Below are 16535 nucleotides of genomic sequence, written 5' to 3'. Positions count from 1 at the left end.
ATATTGTAAGTACTCAAGTGAACAAAATATATAACACTGGCCTAGTGGTTTTTGGATATTTTACTGCAAAAATGTACATATTGCACCTTTAAGCGCCTCCAGAAAAACAATAAACTAAAACCCTTCCGTATTATCCTGGCTGTAATCCTGTCTTCTGCTGGCTTCCCTTTTATGTTCACAAATTCCTTGAAGTGTGGTTGCATGAAATGAATGCAACAAACCCATCAGACAAGCTGAACAGCTTCAAGAAGGTTTTCGACCAGATAGAGCTCTTTATAATCAGTCTTGCCTACTTGAACAGCTGTCTGAATCCCTTCTTGTACGTATTCATGTGTGAAGATTTTCAGAAAAAGCCCAAGCAGTCTTTAGTGATGGTGTTCAAGAGTGCATTCGCAGAGGAACACCTGGCTCTCCTCTCACAACATTCCCAATCCAAACACAAATCAGAGTGGAACAGGAATAGAAATGACCCAATCTTTGACACTTGAGGGTTAAATGAAACATTCACAGAATCCAATATTTACATTTATTAAATTACATTTACAAAAAAAAAGGAAACTGCAATGTAATTTAACGTATAAAGAAGCTGTGTAGACAAAAAAAATTATAGATTAACTGTGCCATTAATGTAAAAACAGCTGACATGCATGCCTTATTAACAACCAGAAATTGGTAATTGTATTGTGTAGGCCTGTTTGTAACAGTTATGTTCTATCTGTGGACTCTGTGTTGTTTTTCCTTGGGTTCCGTTTCCTGTTTGTCACACCAAAACAACTTACATTGCCTTTAAGGTATATACATTTTTACCAGTTCATGCTTTCGAATTGAATTCTAGCACCATGCTCTATGTTTGAGCTACAGGAACATTCTGTGACAGGAAAGGTTTTGCTGTAAATGCCCACTTCCCACTGTGATGCCATACTTCTGTAATCATTTCATCATGTCTGGTAATGGTCCTTTACAGTAACGATATTATTGTTCAAATGAATAAAACTGGACAATACATAAATAAGCACAAATATTAGATTACAGAATAGGAAAGTATTAAATAAACTTTTTGTGCATGCAGTGGCATTTAAAAATATATATATAATGTTAGACTGAATTTCATTTGGTCTTCTTTATTAAATCTGTTTGCTTTCTGTATTGCATCTAAAGATCAATTCACACAACACCAACAGACGTCAACAGACACTTTGTCGGGTTTTGTCGGATCAGTGTGTTACCTGTCGGAGTCTGTTGCCGTCTGTTGGTGCTTGTTTTCACTGATTGAATCGGAATTAGAATGTTTGATAAGTGACGTGCTGTAATCTGGTGACTGTCACCGTTGGTCTGTGTCTGTCAGTGCAGTGTGAATTGGCCTTTTCCACCATTACACTGTAAAAACATTAAAGGTATAGTCCACCCTAAAATGAAAATTAAGTCATTATTTACTCACCTTGGTGTTGTTCTTGGTGTATGCCCTTCTTTCTTTTTTGGACTACAAAAGGAGAATATTCAAAACATGTCCAGCTTGCGCTCATCCATATAATGACAGTGAATAGTTTTTTAAAAAATACACAAAAGTATCACAGAATGATCCTGTGCAAGCTTTTTATAAAAGCTTGATGCTGGTTGCTATTCACTGCCTTTTTTTTTTTTTTTTTTATCAGAAAAAGAAAAAGGGCATACAGCATTAGAACAACACCAGGGTGAGTACATTTTCATTTTATGGTGAACTATTCCTTTAAAAAGTCTTGAGTTTAGTACTGCTAATAAGTGCAATTTTCAATATTTAGCATGTTTTCAAATATTTCAGTTAGCCAATTTTGTGACCTCATTGCTTTGATTCACAATTCACTCATTTTTCACAATTTGTAATATCTTCTCACTAAAAATCAAGTGATGAAGTGACTGATTTCCACATTAATGACTAATTTCCACATTAATGTCCACATAAAGCGTGAGGACAATGCCAAAAGTTGCCAAAAATGTTCTGCCAAGACAAAATATTTCTTTAAAGATGAAATCAAACAGCAGAAATGATGTGAAGTCCTGTAGTTTATGTCAAATATCCTTCTGTCAGTTTATGGAAAAAGAAAGCATTTTTTTTTTTTTCCTGTCGATGCGTTTCATTTGTTTCATTGAACAAGATTTGAAAACAACAACAAAAAAAGTTATATTTTAGGTTTTTATATCCAGAATTTTAGGAAAATGGGATTTTGGTGTGTGAAACTGCATGGAAAAATTATGTTGCCCATGAAACACCACAAGGTTAAGATGATACATCCGAAACAGACCCTAAAGCAGCCCACACCTGTTTTCTCTCTCTTTTCTTTGAGTAGATACCACAAGTTTTGGACCTGAAAACTTGATCAGAGGCGGATTATACCACTATGCATCCTATGGGATCCTTAGGATTTAGGATCTTTTTAATATGTATTTTCGCTGCCACCTTCATAGTTGGTTTCACTGGAAACAGGCTTGTCATATTTCTGACTGGCTGTAGAATGAAGACGACAGTCAACTCTATTTGGTTTCTCAACTTGGCGATTGCAGACTTTATCTTCATATTGTCCATAATAATATTACCTTTTATTGGCTACTTTTCATCCTTAATGTATGTTTTCTCCATGATGATATCACTAAACCAGTTTGCTAGCATTTTTTTTCTTGTGGCCATCAGTTTGGACCGATGTCTGTGCACATGGATGGTTGTTTGGTCTCAAAATAACCGAACTGTACTGAGAGCCAGGATCATCTGCATGACTATGTGGGTTTCATCCATTGACTATTGCATCCCTTTCTTCACTGTGAATGTGTTTCCTGCTAAGTTTCTGGGCACATATGTATTTTTAGTGGGTTTTCTCATCCCGTTCCTGATCATTGCATCTTCACACATTGCTATTGGAGTACGAATCAAACGCCTCAAAATGGGGAAGCAGCACAGGTCGTACCGGGTCATTATCGCTATCATCCTGACTTTTTTCATATGTTGCTTTCCATACTCTGTTTGTGCAACAATGATTGGAAATCCAGAAATGGATAACAAGAGTGCCAATGATAAAAAAAGTATTTTGGACAGCATTTGTGTTCAGTATCTATCTGGTTTTTCTAAACAGCTGTCTGAACCCCATTCTCTATGTGTTCATGTGTGATCAGTATAAGAAGAAGATGAAACAGTCTCTGCTGCTGGTGCTGGAGACGGCGTTTTCTGAAGAACATCTGATATTTAGAGGAAGGCAGATACAAAAGGATGAGCAGAACAAGAAGAACACCTTTGAATTGTTAGATATGTAGAAAAACAGTCTCTACATGATTGTGACCACCATAACTATGTGATTCTCACTATCACATCAGCCACTGTAGTCCGTATCAATGCTTTTAAAGTGCCCCTATTATGGATTTTTGAAAATTACCTTTCATGTAGTGTGTAACATAGCTCTAAGTGAATGAAAACATCCTGCAAAGTTTTAAATCTGAAAGTGCACCGTTACTGTCTCTCAAAAGTAAGATTCGACTCTGAGTCAATTAAACAAGTCGTTAGTAAAACAAATCCCATGCCGTTTCGTTGTGACGTCACAGCGAAACATTAACATATTGCCCGCCCACTTATTGCGTACACAGGCGCCAGGGAAAATTATTATTTTCAATACCACAGCAGTACAATCTTTTGTTGTGTTGCTGTCATTTTACTGATGACTGCTTCTCAAACCTCGGGGAGTTTAACGCAGGATTCACAAAACGCTTGGTCTTCTTTTTTTTTTTCATTGGCTGTCTCGTCGCGACACGTGACACCACAGGTTATCGAGTTGGTCGACAGGTCCAGATATTTAGCATGCTAGATATTTGTCTGGCATCAGTGAGGTGTCGGTGACGCGTCAGCGAGCCTCTTTGATGTTCACACATAAAGACTGGCGAGTGCCGGTCATTTGCTGATTTTCCCCTGATCACAGCCCGACTTGTCGGCAAGCTCGTTAACTTGCAAATCGGGCTTAAAATCCTGTAATGTAAACTTGGCATTACTATAGAGAAACGTCCTACTCCAGTCGTGATTGCGAATCAGTTTCTGGTTGATCTACTACTTTTCATCGTCGGATTCAGGCTTGAATTGATACGGTAAAATCGATGCTATCTTTTCTGTCCATACATTGTATACAATGTCTTGCGAATTGATAGCTGTCATTCAGTTATAGCAATGGGCGCGCAGTAGACCAATCACAAAGGATTGGGCCATCTGACCAATCAGAGCAGTGTAGACTCACGGAAAGGAGGGGTTTAGAGAGACTGATTCTTTTAACTGCTTCTAACAAATCGTTTACAAAACATTGAAAACTCAGGTGAAATTAAATGTATATTATGACAAAAGTGTTTTTTGACCTTGCATGCATGTAGACCTGTTGTAGGAGACTCCCAAAACAATATTAGGAACCTTAAAAAAGGCATAATAGGGGCAGCAATTTAAAAAACAGCAATTTGGATGGGATTGTATTATGTTTCAGTTCTGTGCCTCGGTTTTCTTGTTTCTCAGTTTCTGTTAGTCTTTATAGGTTACAAACTGTTTGATTAAGTGGTCACATGTTGTTTCATGATTCTTTGATTGGTTTGTTCTGTCTATTTAAGCCCTGTTTCTTTCAGTTCATTGTCAGTTCTGCTTCACTTTGTTCAAGTTTGTTGTTCTGTGTTAATAAAATACAGACTGCTGCATGTAGATCCTTTTCTCCTCATTGCAACCAATTTATGACGATGGACCTTTTTCACAGACTGTGATGACATCACCAGCATCATAAATCCTGCAAAGTTTTGTATATTTTCTTTTTTTTTTTAATTATGTATAAATTACAAAAAAAAAAAAAAAAAAAAAAGTTATGCAGTGAGAATATTTCTAATACAACAGCTGTGGAAGTGACGGTAAAATAGACATATTTCTCTCTTCTGTTATCAGTTTCTCTATATTTTTTTCCCTTTTTTTGAAAGTTGTGAAAACATGTGGCATTTTTCTTTTGCTATTTGAGCAAATGAGAACACAAATATATTTAATGAAGTCTCTCATTCATCGCTATAGAAGTTTACCCAAATATGACGACTTCCACTTCTGAGAAACCCAGAAATGTGAAAAGGGTCAATGCTATTTAGATATTTTAGATTTTACAAAAACATTCATTAATATGTGTAATTTGTGCATATGTAATATGTAATTTAAAAAAAAAAAATAAGAGACTGCTGCAAAATTCATAGGGAGTTACATTTAGCCTATATTTAGAGATGAATTTTTTATTTATATTATTTTTTATTTTTTTCCCACATCCACATGCATATTTATTTGAGGCCTAACATAATATTTATTTTTAGGCCTAACATCACATTAGTAAGGGCGTTGTATGCAGAGCGGTAAGGAAAGTATGCCTCATTCTCACATTCTTTCTGAGAATTTTTGTGTTGTATCCTGGGAACAAACCCATCAGATGAGTTTCTCAGGACTGCAGGTCAGTGATGTAGAAATCGGTTTAAATGAGGCTAATCTAATAAATGATGTTCAGTTAATAAAATATTGATGCGGCCACTGTAAGTAAGCTAATAATTAGAATTTCCTTGAGGATTTCCAGTTGTGGTTGGATGCATTGATGACACGCATATTCCCATCATCGCACCTTCCGAAAATGAAACAGATTACTGTACGGAATGGAAGGATGCCAGGTGGAAAGGTAGTCTGAGATATATTAAATGAACACAAATTATTCACAATTTACTTGCTCATCTTTCCTACAAATACAAAACCAACAGTTATTCTTTTTCCTGTTGGAGTTTAATATTCTTACAATACTTGGTATTGTGGCCATCTCCTCTTCATCTGTCAGTGATGGTGATGCAGGTCCAACTCCCATTTTGTGAGCCTCTGCCTTCTTTCAACAGCTTGCAGACTAAACTTTATTCCTCACTGCCGCAGCAGTGATTTCGGCCACCGCTCTCGCAACAGCCCAAAATATAAAGATGTTGCTGGGTGCTTCCTTATTTCATCATTCAATGTAATTGTGTGAAAATACATAGATTTTGACTTCACTGCATTTTCTTTCTTTTTGTAGTGTACTTTGGAGGTGTGAAAAATCAGACCAAAACATACTTTTTATGATTAGCTAATGTAGTTTAAAAGGATAGTTAACCCCAAAATGAAAAGCTCAGTCGGAGAAAGAGCAGAAACAGAAAAATTCTTCCTACATATTACATGCAATCAATGCAACTGGCTGGTAGTGTGTCTAAGGTCAAGATGACACTGATGCTACATTATTGTCAGAGTTACAGTTGTGGTCAGAATTATTGGCACCCTTGGTAAATATGATCAAAGATGACTGTAAAAATAAATCTGCATGGTTTATCCTTTTGATCTTTAATTCATAAAATTAGTAAAAATCTAACCTTTCATTGAAGGAAAAGAATTGAAAGTGGGGGGAAAATCACATTATGAAATAAATGTTTTTCTCCAAAACACATTGGCCACAATTATTGGCACCCTTTTATTCGATACTTTTTGCAACCTCCTTTTGCCAAGATAACAGCTCTGAGTCTTCTTAATGCCTGATGAGTTTGGAGAGCACATGACAAGAGATCAGAGACCATTCCTCCATACAGAATCTCCCCAGATCCTTCAGATTCGCAGCTCCATGTTGGTGCTTCTCTTCAGTTCACTCCACTCATTTTCTTTAGGGTTCAGGTCAGGGGACTGGGATGGCAATGGCAGAAGCTTCATTTTGTGCTCAGTGACACATTTTTGTGTTGGCTTTGATGTTTGTTTTGGATCATTGTTCTGATTGAAGATCCAACCACGGCCCATTATAGGATTTCTAGCAGAAGGTATTGGTTTTCTAGCAGTCAGGTTTTGATTTTTTATCTGTTGGTATTTGATAGAATCCATGATACCATGTATCTGAACAAGATGTCCAGGACCTCCAGCAAAAAAACAGGTCCACAACATTAAAGATCCAGCAGTATATTTAACCGTGGACACGGGGTACCTTTTTTTTCCCATGTGTGCACCAAACCCATCTGGTGGTTTTGCTGCCAAAAAGCTCTTGTTTTAGTTTCATCTGACCATAGAAGCCGGTCCCTTTTGAAGTTCCAGTCATGTCTGACAACTGAATATGCTGGAGATTGTTTCTGGATGAAAGCAGAGGATTTTCCTTGAAACCCTCCCGAACAACTTGTGGTAATGTAGGTGCTGTTTGATCATTTTTTTTAGGCTTTCTGAGACTCAAGACTCAACTAATCTCTGTAATTCTCCAGCTTTGATCCTTGAAGAGTCTTTGGCCACTCAAACTTTCCTCCTCACCGCGCATTAGGACGATTTAGACACACGTCCTCTTCCAGGCAGATTTGTAACATCTTTAGTTGATTGGAACTTATTTTTACAGTCATCTTTGATCATATTTACCAAGGGTGCCAATAATTCTGACCACCACTGTATATACATTGCATTTTAATACTTAATAAATTTATAAAAAAAAAATAATAATTTTGAAATATATTTCCTTTTTATATCTCACAATTAAAACTCATTAAATCACTAAATTTTCAGGTGATGATGGAAAATAACTTGCCTGCTGACACGTTTTGCAAATATTTAAAAATGTCTATCTTTGAACTGTCTTTAAAAATGTACAATATTATCTCCATTATCAGTGATTATCATGGATCACAACTAGCATAAATATGGATTTGTCGGTCTTCCTGGTTTTCCTTTTCTCAGTTCCCTTGTATTGTACAAACAGACCACAGCTCCAAGTTGTTTTCAGGTTATATCATTTTATCATATCTTTTCATATTTACATTATTATTTATCATGACTATTTATCTCACCATGCTCCAGCATCAGTGAAATACTGTAATGTGAAATAGCCTATGTGGAGGAGACATTGTAAAATGTAGCTGAACTTTAGCTTCTTAAATTTAGCTTGATGCATATTTTAATTTTTAACAAGGCTACTAGTTTAAGATCATCTGGTTAAATTTGCTTCATGCAGAAAGCAGACATGTTTTCAGCAATAAAAGTACCATAAGACAAAAACAAATAGTTAGCAGTGATTGATTTGATGTTATTTTCAAAACTTATTAGGACAAAATGTATTTTATTCTAAAAAGAGCGCCTATTAACCATTCTTTTATAACTTATAGCCTGTCTGACATTATTATGATTAATACTTTGATTGCTACATATCCCTGCAACATTTCAGCAGTATATTATTTATAGATTACACTAGATTACTATATTATGTTTATTACCTGTCTAGCTATGCATGTTTTTGGTGACACATAATTTAATAATGGTTTGTAGAAAATTCTGCTGTGATTTGATTGGCTGACCAAATCTTAATGAGAACACCCGTGGCTTTTTACTAATTAAGCCCCAGTCTCAGGCTGCATCTCATTTAGGAGGCTGCGTCCACCGGAGGTCACATTTGAAGGCTGTATATGTCATCAAGGATGTCTTTTTTAAGAAAAGTAACCGTAATAAAATTGAATGTTATTCCTCATGAGGTTTAAAATACTGTAATTTCTTTCATACTTTGCAATCTAACAGTTACTTTTCTTAAATGAGACCGCAACCTCCGAAGAATGAAGAATGCAGCCTTCAACGTGAGACGCAGCTACTGGCTCCCTAAAAAGTCCCACAATGCACCATGAAAACCAGGGAGCACCGATGCGATGCTATGTAAACCACGTTCGCCGATGTCGCAGGCTCACACCCCTGGTCAGACTCACGATGGGGCTCCACCTCTCCATCTGCGGGGGGCTCACACGAACACTCTGAGGTTGAAGGTGGTGATTCGGGCTCTGGGTCTGGCTGGGCTCTGGATCGGGGACGGATGTCCTCCAGACACCTAATGATGGTTTCCGTCCAGTTAAGTCCAGAGGTGCCTGGGAGGTCAACATGTTGATGTAAATTAGCCCCGATCCAGCACGGGTTTTTCAGGGTCTCATCATCAAGAGGGCAGGTGACGGCAAGACAGGAACACTTTTCAATAAAGTTCAAAAGATTGGAGCTCTCCTGAGCCACCAAAATAAATTAGGCATTTAAATCCATTATTGGATCTGTCATGGGGTGATTGTATGCAAACAGACCAAGATGAAGAATCAGGTTCCAACATGAGTTTAATAACACAAAAGGTAAACAGAAGGTAGCAACACACATAGTCATAAACGTGACAAGACAGACAATGAACGTGAGGGTACAACTTAAACAGGAACTCAAACAAGATGATTAATTCAACACAGCTAAAGCAAACAAATTCATAATGATGGTGACATGCATGATAACAAAGGAGTGGTGGGAAAATCAAACAAAGGAACACATGATAATGAATGAAAACAAACTAAAAGTCCATGATAACTAAGACAAACTGAACATAACTGTAACAAAATCACAAAATCTTCTTCTGAGATTCTAAAGGCAACAACCAAACCAAGGTGAGTTTTTGGAACAAAAACCTACTGAATAACATTTCTAAAGTATCTTTGTTATTTGTCTATAAAATACACTGAGAATCCACAGTGTGCAGTACATGAGTGCAGACATTTAACTTTTCCTGCTTATTAATTTGTAGGTTCATTTCAGGTTCATCATGGCGAAAGTCTAATGCTTCTTTTTATTAACTTCTCCATGGGGAATGCAGAAGGTAACCAAAACATTTAATTGTAAAACCCTTGCTATTCCATTTTGGAAATGTGCAATATTCCATTCATTAATATTTGCATGATTAATGAGGGATTTACAGTGTCAAAGTACACAATTTAGGCACATAATCACACAAACATAAAATAAGCTACATAAAATAATAATGAAAAATAAAAACATGCTTTGCTGTGAATATTGCGAAAGCCCTAACATGTACAGTATGTACTCTATGCAGTTAATTTAGTTGAAAAATGCCCCTATGGATGGACAAACTTAGGACTCCATTGCTTCAAGTACTACTCTCAGTCGGTCACCTGGATCACAGCAGAGGTAATGTGTTAGTTACAACAAGGTGTTTTGGTCACACTTTACATTAGGTGTCTTTAGCTACATCTAAATAAATCAATAAATCAATAAGGTACAATGTACTTATTGTGTGGATGTTGTATTGCAAATCACTTTTGCTGATATTGAGGTGGGATGCAGTTTTGGTGCTGTGTTTATTTTTAAGGGTGAGTTAAGAGGTAGGAGAAGGGTAAACAGTGTCATCGATCTAATTACAGCTGTAATTACATGCAGGTATTTTTTTTTAAATAAGTACAAATATGAATAAAAATGGAAAATGAAAATCCTGTCATTAATTACTCACCCTCATGTCGTTCTACACCCGTAAGACCTTTGTTCATCTTCGGAACACAAATTAAGGTATTTTTGAAAAAATCCGATGGCTCAGTGAGGCCTGCATTGCCAGCAAGATAATTAACACTTTCAGATGCCCAGAAAGCTACTAAAGACGTATTTAAAACAGTTCATGTGACTACAGTGGTTCAACCTTAATGTTATGAAGCAATGAGAATACTTTTTGTGCACCAAAAAATACAAAATAACAACTATATTCAACAATATCTAGTGATGGGTGATTTCAAAACACTGCTTCATGAAGCTTTGAAGCTTTATGGATCTTTTGTTTCGAATCAGTTTATTCAATAAATACAGGTGCTGGTCATATAATTAGAATATCATCAAAAAGTTGATTTATTTCACTAATTCTATTCAAAAAGTGAAACTCGTATATTATATTCATTCATTACACACAGACTGATATATTTCAAATGTTTATTTCTTTTAATTTTGATGATTATAACTGACAACTAAGGAAAATCCCAAATTCAGTATCTCAGAAAATTAGAATATTGTGAAAAGGTTCACTATTGAAGACACCTGGTGCCACACTCTAATCAGCTAATTAACTCAAAACACCTGCCTTTAAATGGTCTCTCAGTCTAGTTCTGTAGGCTACACAATCATGGGGAAGACTGCTGACTTGACAGTTGTCCAAAAGACGACCATTGACACCTTGCACAAGGAGGGCAAGACACAAAAGGTCATTGTAAAAGAGGCTGGCTGTTCACAGAGCTCTGTGTCCAAGCACATTAATAGAGAGGCGAAGGGAAGGAAAAGATGTGGTAGAAAAAAGTGTACAAGCAATAGAGATAACCGCACCCTGGAGAGGATTGTGAAACAAAACCCATTCAAAAATGTGGGGGAGATTCACAAAGAGTGGACTGCAGCTGGAGTCAGTGCTTCAAGAACCACTACGCACAGACGTATGCAAGACATGGGTTTCAGCTGTCGCATTCATTGTGTCAAGCCACTCTTGAACAACAGACAGCGTCAGAATCGTCTCGCCTGGGCTAAAGACAAAAAGGACTGGACTGCTGCTGAGTAGTCCAAAGTTATGTTCTCTGATGAAAGTAAATTTTGCATTTCCTTTGGAAATCAGGGTCGCCGAGTCTGGAGGAAGAGAGGAGAGGCACACAATCCACGTTGCTTGAGGTCCAGTGTAAAGTTTCCACAGTCAGTGATGGTTTGGGGTGCCATGTCATCTGCTGGTGTTGGTCCACTGTGTTTTCTGAGGTCCAAGGTCAACGCAGCCGTATACCAGGAAGTTTTAGAGCACTTTGTGCTTCCTGCTGCTGACCAACTTTATGGAGATGCAGATTTCATTTTCCAACATTACTTGGCATGCACACAGTGCCAAAGCTACCAGTACCTGGTTTAAGGACCATGGTATCCCTGTTCTTAATTGGCCAGCAAACTCACCTGACCTTAACCCCATAGAAAATCTATGGGGTATTGTGAAGAGAAAGATGCGATATGCCAGACCCAACAATGCAGAAGAGCTGAAGGCCACTATCAGAGCAACCTGGGCTCTTATAACACCTGAGCAGTGCCACAGACTGATCGACTCCATGCCACGGCGCATTGCTGCAGTAATTCAGGAAAAAGGAGCCCCAACTAAGTATTGAGTGCTGTACATGCTGATACTTTTCATGTTCATACTTTTCAGTGGGCCAAGATTTCTAAAAATCTTTCTTTGTATTGGTCTTAAGTAATATTCTAATTTTCTGAGATACTGAATTTGGGATTTTCCTTAGTTGTCAGTTATAATCATCAAAATTAAAAGAAATAAACATTTGAAATATATCAGTCTGTGTGTAATGAATAAATATAATATACAAGTTTCACTTTTTGAATGGAATTAGTGAAATAAATCAACTTTTTGATGATATTCTAATTATATGACCAGCACCTGTATATAAAATTCACTTTCAGTACTGTAGATTTATTAAAAAATCCATTTTATTTATTTATTTATTTATTTTGTAATAAAAGAAAAAAAGATTACAAAATCTTTTACTCTCAATTCAACATTTTGATTACAACTATTTCAATCTCCTTGAAGGCTTCATGCCTGGACAATTTTGTTTCATTCTCATTTCGACATTTTAATTTTCTTCAGAAACACTAGGGATGTGTGTACTTCTAATTTTCTTCCAGCCACATGAAACACATAATTATTGCAAACTTTAAAGAGAACCTGTTATGCCCTTTTACAAAGTCTTGATTTTGTTTTTTGGGTCTTCATGCTTGAATGTTCAAAAAACATATTTTTCCATAAATTTTATGTGGTTGCAGCACCTCTCTTCTCAGTCTGTCAGTAGCGCTCGGTTTAGTTCCTGTCTCTATGAAGCCCCTCCTTCTGAAAAGCACAGTGTGCTCTGATTGGTCAGCTGGATCAGTGTGTTGTGATTGGTCAACCACTTTAAGAGTTTTGGAAACGTCATGGTGGAATTCTGAGATTAGCAGGATCACCAGCTGAACATATACTGGACAGGAAAGGAAGCCTGTATACGTTCTGCCCTTTGCCATTCACCATGTCAGCCATCTGAAAGAATAAAAATCAAAGAGCAGTCAATTGTGATGCTAAAAAATTATTTTGTGATTTAGTTATTTCAACTTCTTTTTTTGTGTGTGTGGACATAAACACGTTTATATTGCCCAGGCAACAGGGAAAATTAAGTTTCTTTGTCCTAAACGAAAGTAATAATTGTTGTTTCAACTTGAAATCACACGTTGAAACAAGTGTGCTATATTTTTTTATTTTTACTTTAACTTTCATGTATCACAAGAACAAGATGGTAGCAGACTAGACAGTCTCTATCCAGTCTGTTTCCCAATGATTAGGCAATAGACACCCTTCACTAAGGAAATGGTTTAATAACAATCTGATCAAATTATTACCTGAATTAGTGGAATTGTTGCAGTTTTTGCATGGTATAACTACCTGTGTGGTTCTTAGAATGAGCATATTTCAGCAATTCTACCCATTGCGAATGAAATATCTAGATAAACAATTAACATGAACACTTGTCTTTGTGTGTCATTAATGTTTCATTTTTACTTCAGTCCAAACATAGCCTACTATTTTTGTGACCTCAGTTTAATCACTTAAACATAATTGAATGATTCAATTCACATTGGCACTGTTATCCAAAACATTTAAGGGATATACATTTTTTAACAGTTGCATTCAAATGCATTCGAATTGAATCCTAGCACCATGAGCTACAGGAACATTCTGTGGCAGGAAAGGCTCTGATGTATGTACATGCCCACTTCTCACTGTGATGCAATATACATCTGTAATCTTTTCATCAAGTCTGTTGATGGTCCTTATCAGTAACAGCAAATCAGTCTATGGATGTAGTACCAGGGTTTGCTGTCTGGTATAAAACCAACAATCTGTCAGCAAGACTAAGAAGACATACCAAGATCAAGACTTGGCTTTTCCCAGTTCATTAACAGCTCAAACATGGGTAAGAACTGAATATGTGTATTATTCAGTGTATCATCACAAAATATAATAATATAATATAACATAATATAATAATATTAGTCTGTATATAACATAAGTCTGTATAGAAATGTATCCCATGAATACATTTGCCTCACAGTTTAAAAATGAGCTACACTTAAGGTGATACATGGAGCAACTTTTTGAGCAATGTTGCTGGGCAATGTTTCCGTCAAAGGGCAACCAGGTGAGACACAGGGCCCACGACCGATCTAAAGTATCAGATAGAAATTTGTTGCCCATTCTCAATAGGAAAGTGCCCAAGCAACATTGCCCGGCAACATTGCTCAAAAAAGTGTCCCCATGTATCATCACCTTTAGTGTGTTGTTGAATATATAATAATTGTTACATTTTAATAATTTATAAAAGGGGCATGTTATTCTTCAAAGAATAAAACTGGACAATAAATAAATAAGCAAGTACAAAAGTTAGATTACAGATTAGAAAGGTATTAAATACATTTCTGGTGCCAACGCCATTTGTCCAAACAATGCCTTCAAAATATCACCTATAACTGCTGGAATGACAGAATTGTAATGTTAGACTGAATTGCATTTGGTCTTCTTTCTTAAATCTATTGGCATTGTGAATTGTGACTGGTTTTCTTTATTGCATCCAACCACCTTTACGCTGCGGAAAAAAAAAAAAAAAAAAAAAAAATTACAGCTAATAAGTGCATTTTTTATATTCAGTATGTTTTCAAAACTCAGTCAGCCATTTTGTGGACTCGTTGCTTTGATTCATAATTCACTTACAATTGTTTCTTTCACAATTTGTTATATCTTCTCACTAAAAATCAAGTGATAAAGTGACTGATTTCCACATTAATGACTGATTGCCACAGTAACGGCCACATAAAGCTTGAAGACAATGCCAACAATTTCTTATTCAATAGTATGGAGACTCCTCATGACAAGACAAAACATTTCTTTAAAGATTAACTCAGACAGCAGAAACGATGTGAGGTACTGTAGTTTATGTTAAATATCCTTTTTGCTTGTCAGTTCATCGAAAAAGAAAGCATTTTTTTGTTTTTCTGCCCCTGTTGATGTGTTTCATTTTGTTGCTTCAGAATATTTGCATTAATCAAGATTTGAGAACAACAACAACAACAACAAAATAGATTTATTTTAGGTTTGTATCCCCAAAATCTAAAGAAAATGGCATTTTGGTGTGTGAAACTGCATGCGAAAAATTATGTTGCACATGAAACACCACAATGTTAAGATGATGTGAAACAGACCCAAAAGCAGCCCTCACATGTGTTTTCGCTTTGCCACAAGTTTTGGACCTGAAAACTTGACCAGAGGCACAACAAATTATACCACTATGCAGCCTAAGTTCTTAAGCTTTGGGATCTTTTATATATGCATTTTCACTGCCACATTTGTAGTTGGGTTCATTGGAAATGGACTTGTCATATTTCTGACTGGCTGCAGAATGAAGACGACAGTCAACTCTGTTTGGTTTCTCAACTTGGCGATTGCAGACTTCATCTTCATATTGTCCTTAATTATACAAATTTTCATTTGCTACTTTTCATTGTGCATGTCCTTAATGTATAGTGTATGTAATGTATGTATACATGATGATAACACTAAACCTGTTTGCTAGCATTTTTTTTCTTGTAGTCATCAGTTTGGACCGATGGCTGTGCACATGGATGGTTGTTTGGTCTCAAAATAACTGAACTGTACTTAGAGCCAGGATCATCTGCATGATTGTGTGGGTTTCATCCATCAAATGCAACATCCCTTTCATCGTGAATGTGTTTCCTGCTAAGTTTCTGGGCACATATGAATTTTTAGTGGGCTTTCTCATCCCCTTCCTGATCATTGCATCTTCACACATTGCTATTGGAGTACGAATCAAACGCCTCAAAATGGGGAAGCAGCTCAAGTCGTACCGGGTCATTATCGCTATCATCCTAACTTTTTACATATGTTGGTTTCCATACTATGTTTGCTGTTTTTGTGCAATAAAAATGGAAAACTGGAGTGCCAATGATAAAAACGTATTTCTGACAGCAATAAAATTCAGTGCCTATCTGGTTTTTCTAAACAGCTGTCTGAACCCCATTCTCTATGTGTTTGTGTGTGAGGAGTTTAAGATAAAGCTTAAACAGTCTCTGTTGCTGGTGCTGGAGACGGCGTTTGCTGAAGAACATCTGGACTTTCACGAGTTCACATATCCATATAATTAAATAGAGTAAAGTTATGCGTATTTGGCGTGCTGTCTGGGGAGAGGGCTCCGAGCTCGGAATTTTGGCCCGAACCCAGTCCGAACATCTGGACGGTGTGGTAAAAGTAGATAGAACTATAAATGAGGAGATGGGGTGGAGGAGGGATGCTGATAAACTCTCAGATGAACAGAAGTAAGTCTGCTGAATTTATACCTTTTGATATTGGTTGAGTTGATTAACTGAATGCTCTCCACCTGTGCTAATTAGGTTAATTATCTGAACTTGCTCCTCCCGAATTTTGTTAATAAAACATCATTTCACGAGTTCACATATCCATATAATTAAATAGAGTAAAGTTATGCGTATTTGGCGTGCTGTCCGGGGAGAGGGCTCCGAGCTCAGAATTTTGGCCCGAACCCAGAGTACTCCCCCCAAAAAGCAAAAGAGCAAAAAGGACAGCCGCCAGACTAAAGACCCCCAAAAGACGCCGAGAATTGGCGGACTGGCA

At 36.8% G+C, this 16535-nt stretch overlaps 2 pseudogenes; both read left to right on the top strand.

Annotated features, from left to right (window-relative positions):
- The first annotated feature begins 2375 nt into the window (after positions 1-2375).
- On the top strand, positions 2376-4689 carry LOC127496253 (C3a anaphylatoxin chemotactic receptor-like; annotated as a pseudogene).
- Positions 4690-13978: 9289 nt separating this feature from the next.
- On the top strand, positions 13979-16535 carry LOC127495619 (C3a anaphylatoxin chemotactic receptor-like; annotated as a pseudogene).

Source organism: Ctenopharyngodon idella, chromosome 15 (assembly GCF_019924925.1).
Source record: "Ctenopharyngodon idella isolate HZGC_01 chromosome 15, HZGC01, whole genome shotgun sequence".
Taxonomy (NCBI): domain Eukaryota; kingdom Metazoa; phylum Chordata; class Actinopteri; order Cypriniformes; family Xenocyprididae; genus Ctenopharyngodon; species Ctenopharyngodon idella.
Note: the sequence above shows the minus strand (reverse complement) of the source record. Positions and strands in the feature narration are given on the sequence as shown.